The sequence below is a fragment of the Arachis duranensis genome, chromosome 1 (assembly GCF_000817695.3).
Source record: "Arachis duranensis cultivar V14167 chromosome 1, aradu.V14167.gnm2.J7QH, whole genome shotgun sequence".
Lineage (NCBI taxonomy): Eukaryota > Viridiplantae > Streptophyta > Magnoliopsida > Fabales > Fabaceae > Arachis > Arachis duranensis.
In genome coordinates this window covers 19,042,623-19,051,619 of record NC_029772.3, presented here as the reverse complement: position 1 = coordinate 19,051,619, position 8,997 = coordinate 19,042,623, and the positions used below count along the sequence as shown (strand labels likewise).

Genomic DNA, 8,997 nt, shown 5'->3' with positions numbered 1-8,997 from the left:
AAAATCAATTTAAAAGAAATTTTCAAAAATATATATATAAAAAAATGAAAAATATTTGAGTTTTGAAAAAGTTTTGAAAAGATAAGATTTTTAAAATTGAAATTTTGACTTGACTAACAAGAAAACAACTTATTTTAAAAATTTTTGACCAAGTCAACCCAAAATTTCGAATTTTTGAGAGAAATAAGCAAAAGATATTTTTTTATTTTTGAATTTTTTAATGATGAGAGAGAAAAACAACAAAAATGACTCACAACATGAAAATTATGAATCAAAACACATGATGCATGCAAGAACACTATGAATGTCAAGATGAGCACCAAGAACACTTTGAAGATCATGATGAACATCAAGAACATATTTTTGAAAAATTTTTGATGCAAAGAAAACATGCAAGACACTAGACTTAGAAATCTTTAATGCTTAGCAATATGAATGCAAAAATGCACATGAAAAACAACAAAAGATTCAAAACAAGAAAACATCAAGATCAAACAAGAAGACTTACCAATAACAACTTGAAGAAGAACACTATGAATGCATGAATTTTCGAAAAATGCAAGGACAAGATAAATATGCAATTGACACCAAACTTAAAACATGACACAAAACTCAAACAAGAACACAAAATATTTTTGGTTTTTATGATTTTATGATTTTTTTTTTGTACTTTCTTTTATTTTTTTCGAAAAAACATATAGGAAAAGAAATTAAGAGATTCAAAATTTTTAATAAGAATTCCAGTAATCTTTCAATGTTAGTCTAAAGCTCCAATCCAAGGGTTGGGCATGGCTTAATAGCCAGCCAGCTTTAGAAGATATAAATTAGGCATGCAACAGCTGATATTTCTTCCAACTCCATATACATTCCCGTTATGTTGACAAGTGGAAGCCTCAATCCAAAAGGATTTGGATATGGCTGTACATGTTACTATGAAACTCTAGAATTCATTCTTAAAAATTTTGGAATAATTTTTGAAAACAAAGGGAAAATTTTTGAAAAATATTTTTGAAAACTTTTTGAAAAAAAATAAAAAGAAAATTACCTAATCTGAGCAACAAGATGAACCGTCAGTTGTCCAAACTCGAACAATCCCCTGCAACGGCGCCAAAAACTTGGTGCACGAAATTGTGATCATCAACAATGGCGCCAGAAACTTGGTAGCGCTCTCAAACATGAATCACACTTAGTCACAACTCCGCACAACTAACCAGCAAGTGCACTGGGTCATCCAAGTAATACCTTACGTGAGTAAGGGTCGATCCCACGGAGATTGTTGGTATGAAGCAAGCTATGGTCATCTTGTAAATCTCAGTTAGGCGGATAATAAATGTTATGGAGTTTTCAAATAGAAAATAAATAAAACAGAAAATAATGATAGAGTTACTCATGTAATTCAACAGTGGGAATTTTAGATAAGTGCATGGAGGTGCTGTGTTCCTTCTGAATCTCTACTTCCTACTGCTTTCATCCAATCCTTCTTACTCCTTTCCATGGCAAGCTGTATGTAGGGCATCACCGTTGTCAATGGCTACATCCCATCCTCTCAGTGAAAATGGTCCAAATGCTCTGTCACAGCACGGCTAATCATCTGTCAGTTCTCAATCATGTTGGAATAAAATCCCTTGATTCTTTTGCGTTTGTCATCACACCCAAGAATCGCGAGTTTGAAGCTCGTCACAGTCATTCAATCCCGAAATCCTACTCAGAATACCACAGACAAGGTTAGACTTTCTGGATTCCCATGAATGCCGCCATCAATTCTAGCTTATACCACGAAGATTCTGATTAAGAAATCCAAGAGATATGCGCCGGGTCTAAGGTAGAACGGAAGTGGTTGTCAGTCACGCGTTCATAGGTGAGAATGATGATGAATGTCACGGATCATCACATTTATCATGTTGAAGTGCAACGAATATCTTAGAATAAGAACAAGCAGAATTGAATAGAAAATAGTAGTAATTGCATTGAAACTTGAGGTACAGCAGAGCTCCACACTCTTAATCTATGGTGTGTAGAAACTCCACCGTTAAAAATACATAAGTGATGAAGGTCCAGGAATGGCCGAATGGCCAGCCCCAAAACGTGATCAATAGTCTCCTAAGATGAATAATAAAATAAAACTAAGACCAAAGATGTAACGTGGTCAAAAGACATCTAATACACTAGTAAAAAGTTCTATTTATACTAAACTAACTACTAGGGTTTACAGAAGTAAATAATTGATGCATAAATCCACTTCCAGGGCCCACTTAGTGTATGTTTGGGCTGAGCTTGATCTTTACATGAGCTGAGGCTTCTTTTGGAGTTGAACGCCAAGTTGTAACGTGTTTTTGGTGTTCAACTCTGGTTCGTGACGTGTTTCTGGCGTTTGACTCCAGAATGCAGCATGAAACTGGTGTTGAGCGCCAGTTTACGTCATCTAATCTCAAATAAAGTATGGATCATTATATATTGCTGGAAAGCTCTGGATGTCTACTTTCCAACGTCGTTGAGAGCGCACAATTTGGAGTTCTATAGCTCCAGAAAATCCATTTCGAGTGCAGGGAGGTCAGATTCCAACAACATCAGCAGTCCTTTGTCAGTCTTTTATCAGAGTTTTGCTCAGGTCCCTCAATTTCAGCCAGAAATTACCTGAAATCACAGAAAAACACACAAACTCATAGTAAAGTCCTGAAATGTGAATTTAGCATAAAAACTAATGAAAACATCCCTAAAAGTAGCTAGATCCTATTAAAAACTACCTAAAAATAATGCCAAAAAGCGTATAAATTATCCGTTCATCAAAAGGCTAAGGTGGTTCAACATAAATAAACCTTTTGAAAGGACTTTGAATATTATTTTAAATGAACAGTTTCCTCTTTCAAAAAAGGATTTTAGATTTCTCTTTTATTGTAAACCTTTATTTTTGAAAAGGGGCATAAGACGGTTATTAATCACTGGTACGGTTTATCTTCATGTATCCTATTACAGTAATTCCCAAAAACCCTCTACTAAGAACCCTTTCGAGGATGATGTTCTCATCCCCCTACATTTTTCCCCTTTCAGGATATGGGCGCTGAAGTCACAAAGAGTTAATTTAATTATTGTTGTGATGCGCTGTATTGTTTTAGTTATGTTTTATTGTACCCTCGCCTTTATCTTGATATATTTTGTAAGAGGGATAAGAATTGTTTTGGTTAATGCTTGTATATATGGATGTACTCTTTATGAGTTTTTGTAAGTTGTATGGTATCTATGGATGTACGTTATCAAATGAAAGTATTTTTGGGAGCGGTTTTATGGTTTAAAGTTTTAAACAGTCTCATATTTTAGTATTAAATAGTATAAGTGTCGTCGTAGTGTCCGAACTATCAGAGTCACGCAGTCGGAAGCGTGAACTTTGGTAATTAGGGTGTTACATAAAATGGTTTTCTTAAATTCTTTTAGTGTCTCCGAATATTTGATTATTGCTCGTAAACCATAGTTGCAAAATATAACATTTATAGCGATTTTAGGTCAAATGTCTTTTCACCTACTTGAGTAATTTTTATCTGAGTTTCCTTGACTTGTATCTTCACCGTCCATCATTATTCAACAACCATACGAAGATGATTTTTAGATTCGAGAACTTTTAAATAAAAAAAACCAAAATGATTCTCAATTTTAGAGATTTAGGATTTTAAAATTCATGATGGGATTTATTTAAATACAATCAATCAATTTAAAACACCATTTTAATTTTTTAAACATGTTGATGTTGTGTCCACGTCACACTACATACATATCATACCTATTAAGTTTTAACTATTTTATTTATACCTTTAAAAAATAGAAAACAAACAATATTATTTTTACATTTTTAAATAAAGATAAAAAAAATTTTCTACAAAAAAAAAATCTAGGGAGCGGCATGAAAATTTAAATTATCAAAATATAGTTTATTCTATTTCAATCATGATGGTTTATGTAAACCCCGGTTAAATTAGTAGTTTTTAATAAGAAAGATTAAAAACACGAATATTATATCAAATTAGGATAGAGCTCATCGAAACGAGAATTTTGACACTAATTTCGAAAAAAACGGTCTAAAATTGGACCGAATAGACCGAACCGGTTGAACTGGATCCGAACCGGGCTGTCGGTCCAACCGGACCAGCCCTTTTAAGTGGGCCCAAAGCCTTTCTTCCCCTTCATTTTAACAGAAGCGGAAGTTGCAGCACAAAGGGGAGGGAAGAACGAAAACTTCACCGAACCCTTACAACAATCTTTCGTACGCTGTAATTTCTCCGTCCAAGCTCCGATCGCCACACCATTTGCGGTCACGCGTTCATCACGTCGAGCTCTACATTTCTATCAGAACAATTTCACTGGTAACTTGTTTAATCACTCTCAGCCCTCTTTTTCCCCAATTTTCGAATTTTTAATGGGAATGTTAAATTTCTTTGATTTCTGATGTTTTAGAATCCAATTAGCTTGAGAAAAATATTCACTCTTGCTTATGTGAAGTTTGGGTAAGGTGAGGATACGATAATTTTATTTTAATTTCATTAAATTTGAGCTTTGAGTATTAAATTGGATATATATGTGTTATGACTGTGTATTAGGTTGTGAATAAATAATTGGAGCTTGAAATTGTGAATATTGGAACTTGGAGGAAGCGGATTAGTTGAGGTTTTGAGGGCTGTGTTTTTTTAGGAAAATTGTCTTGGAATAATACTTGGGAATCGGATAAGGTATGGTTTAGATTTCTTGCATTTAATATATAATGTTCTGCGAAAACTTAGGCTAGATGACCATAGGATAGGTTGGATTGTATGTGTATATTTAATGCTTAGTATCTTGTTGATGAACATGGTTGGTTTGGTGCTTGTTGGTTAACTGGTGATTTGGTGAATTATTGATTTAAGGTATAACTATTGTGGAGGTTGTTGTGATAATGAGGTATTTTGTGCTAAAAGCCTAGGATTTGTGAACTATGATTCTTAGTTGAATTTTGGTTGTTGGATTTGAATATTGTATGAGTATAATTGTTGATTTGAGGTAGATTTATTGTGGTGATTGTTATGATGATGAGGAAGGGTATGTTGAATTGAAAAGAATGCAGTTTTGGACCTGAAAAGGGTGACAAAGTTTGAGTTTTAGAGGAGATGCTGCCGAAATTTTATAAAAAATTAGAGATTTTGTTTATATGATTATTTAAAAAGATTTAGATTCAAAGGTTATATGGTTTGATTTTGAGTTATTAAAAAAATGAGTATGTTTTAAGTTTGATTCATTTAGAAAAGAATGAATTATGTTTTGAAATGGAACTATTGATGCACGGAATGGGAGGTGTGACAATGAAGAATAAGGATTGAATATGATTGATGTATGATGATGAATGAGATGCGATTGAGAATGATGTGGATGTTGATGAATTATAATTGATTTATTTATATGGCTTATGAATTTGAATAATCTGAGATACGAGATTCCTTGGATTAAGTGTCGTGGCTTACCACCACGTGTACCAGGTTGAAAACTCGATACTCTGTTGACCCTACAACGTAAGTGTGACCGGGCACTATATAAATTCTCGGAAATGTTATCTCCATTGAGCAATATTGATTATTTGAGAAAAAGTTATGCATAGACTCTTGGGGATGGACGTCGAGGGACAGTCTAAGTACAATTCAGACTTGTCGGGTTGGCTGGATAACCGACAGATGAGCCTCATCAGCCATAGGATAGGCATGCATCATATGCATATTGCTTGAACTACTTGCTTGTACTTTGATTGGGTGTGCTTAAATGTATTTGCCATGCTAAATGTATATTTGTTACCTGCAGTATTTTATAACCTTCTTGTACTTGCCTTTATCTGTTTATTTGTCTGTAAAATACTGATGGAGATGGAGGTATGGAGGAATGGCAGTGTGAGATTTAGGTTTAAGGTTAAGTTAAGTCAGGTTTATATATTCTTAGAAAACCACCTTTTATGACTTCTGTTTAATACTTCAAGCTCTATAATCCGAGTGTCGGCGTTCTAGAATTGTCTTTGGCATTCCCAGGACCTTATATATTATGTGTGTGGCACCTTTACCATACTGAGAACCTCTGGTTCTCATTCCATACTATGTTGTTGTTTTTCAGATGTAGGTTGATAGGCATCTTGTTAGGCGTCTGGACTCTTGAAGCGGAGTGATTACTGGGTTATTTTGTTATGCTATGATGTATATATAGGTACTTAGCTTTCTCTTCACATAACTTATTCTTTTTTATCCTCCTAGAGGTGTCTGGAGAGGTAGGATTTTGTTTATGTACATTTGGATTTTGGATATGTATATATATGTATATATGTGTGTATATTCTCCGGCCAGTCTTGACTTCGCAAGCTGAGTCAGGAGCTCGTTATTTTGTATCTTTGACTCTCTGTTCCTATTTTGGGTTATTTTACACTTTATAGCTGTAACTTTCTTAGCACGCAAGTTAACTCGTTTCTCGAGCGCTGCGCTTTCATTTTCGCGATTTTTATTTTCTCTATTCTTCAAGGCTCCTAGCATACTATAATTCTTCTGCTATTATATATTTACATTTTATTTTAGAGGTTGTAATATCACACCACTTCTACTTTACGACTTAAGCATAAATCTTTGGGTGGTAGGATGTTACAGTTTAAGAATAAAATTGATAGCATGTATATCATATCTGACTTTACATTGTTGATCCATCTTAATTAAGTTGAGGTGATATAAAAATTTAAATATCAGTCAAATACTGCTTTACACTCCTACCAATTTTTTTAAAAAATAAAAAAATATTAGTTATAAATAGAAAATGTTAATGTTTACAATTTTATTGGTAACCTAATTTTTAATTTTTAAATATGATCTTGATTTAATAGGTTTTATTTTTTCTCAATGTTGACTACTATTTTTTTTATCAAAGATAAGAAAACTCGAACCCACGACCTCTAAATGAATATAAAAAAATTATGCCATTTAATTTGAGTTATAGCTCATTGCCTGTTGATTGCTATTTTGATTTCATAATATTAAACTTATCATGATTCTAATACGCATTAATTTTACGGTCAAATCCCAATCGAAAAGTAAAATATCATTTTTGGCCTACAAATTTGTCAAAATTTTAATGCCATTGTTACGTGTTGTGACAACTCGGTTTAATAAAATTTTTACTTTTTAAAAATAATTTGTAAAAACTAATTTTTAAGAAATAATTTATAAAAATTATAATATCCATATTTTATAAATTAAATAAAAAAATTTAATAAACATAAACAACAATAAATATATTTAATAAAATAATTTTTAAAATTTAAAAATATTATGATAAATATATAAATATAAGAATTAAATTTAAATATTAATTAATGTGTAATATTATTTTCAAAAGTACTTTTTATTTTTTAAAAACTATAAATATAAACATATAATTTTATTAATTTTTCAAATATAAAATAAAAAAATTAAACACTTGTTTAAAAAAAATTACCAAATAAAGCTTAAATATTCAGTCGTTGGTGTTATTATAGCATGTAATAAATGACCTTGACCTTGACCTGTTTTATCATTTATGATATTTTGACCATAGAGTGTTATCCATATTCCAATTTAGAACACATCATAAAATTTTATGCTACGAAGGTGCTCTATATATACAGATTAATTTTTCCTATATATAAAGCAACATACATTAGTAATTTTTCAGTATTTTCATCATACAACAACTATTTCCTGATCATACAAAAATGGTTTCCAAGAATATCCTGGTCATCATGAGCCTCTTGGTCTTGGTGGTTGTTTTCATCCCTTCAGAAGTAGCTGCAAACAATTTTCATGACACTACCTCTGGCTTAAAAGAAGGTTTGTTTAGGTTTATTTTACACAATGCAAAAATCAAATGTATAGATGCATAAGAGTTCGGTCTTTTAATTTGCATATGATTTTGCTAATTAAAGAATAAAGTTTTGATTTATTTTACGGTGATTATATATTTAATTTGATAGACCCCAATGTTGAACCCAGGTTAATATGGTGCCACTTGACTAACAACGTATTTTTGTACAAATATATTTACACCAATACATTGATTTTATATTCGAATACTAGACTTAATTCTCATAAGATATTGTAAAAAATCCTTGCACGTTGTGAATTATCTTAGGCTTTGACGAATTTGAGAATTAGTTGAACTTTTTCCTCCTATGTTGTCAAAGTGTATGCGAAAATGTGATTAATGAAACTGTTTTTATAGGAAGAAAAATTTATATAGTACTCTATTTCATTGCGCTTTGATTCGCATATATATTTTTTTTTCTATCTCCAATCACAAAAAACTTAATTATTTAAATATATAAACCGTTCTTTCTTTTTGTCAGAATTTTTAAGTAGTTGTGGTAATTATATGTTAAATATATATGTCCTTATGTATCTTTTAAAAGGAATAGCACTCGATATTTTTTTTAAAACAAAAATTCTTATTTTTCTACACAGTTAATAAAGGAGAAGAATCAAAATCAAATCTCAAAATAGATGAGTCAAACAGGATTGATCAGTCGCAGTGTAAAAGATGCTGCGGCTTCTTGACACCATGGGGTTGTGGCATATGTTGCTAAAGATATCAATGGTTGGAACCTTATATACAATGAATAAAGCATACACTCATGTTGTTATGGGAATAAGAATGTATTTGATGATTTATGTTTCAACAAGTACTTCTATGGTCAATCATCAGTTATAATTTATAATACACAAGACAATAGCATATGTGTTTTTCTATTATGAAATTAGAACACATTTTTTTGCGATTCACCAATATTGTTTTTTTTTATTTGGGCGATTAATTCACCAATATCATTTAATGAAGTACATAGCTGAAAAAAAAGATAAAAGTAAAACAAAATTTTTTTATAAATATTAAAAATTAACTATTAAATTAATTATTATATATTTGTATATATTTATACATGTTTTATATATTTTTAACATAATTATACTATAAAGATTCCAAAAA

At 31.3% G+C, this 8,997-nt stretch overlaps 1 long non-coding RNA gene across 1 annotated transcript; it reads left to right on the top strand.

Moving 5' to 3' along the window:
* Positions 1-7,679: 7,679 nt before the first annotated feature.
* On the top strand, positions 7,680-8,795 carry LOC107481826 (uncharacterized). Its single transcript, XR_001590646.3, has 2 exons — positions 7,680-7,847; positions 8,478-8,795. It is a non-coding gene; the product is annotated as an uncharacterized LOC107481826 (long non-coding RNA).
* Positions 8,796-8,997: the final 202 nt, after the last annotated feature.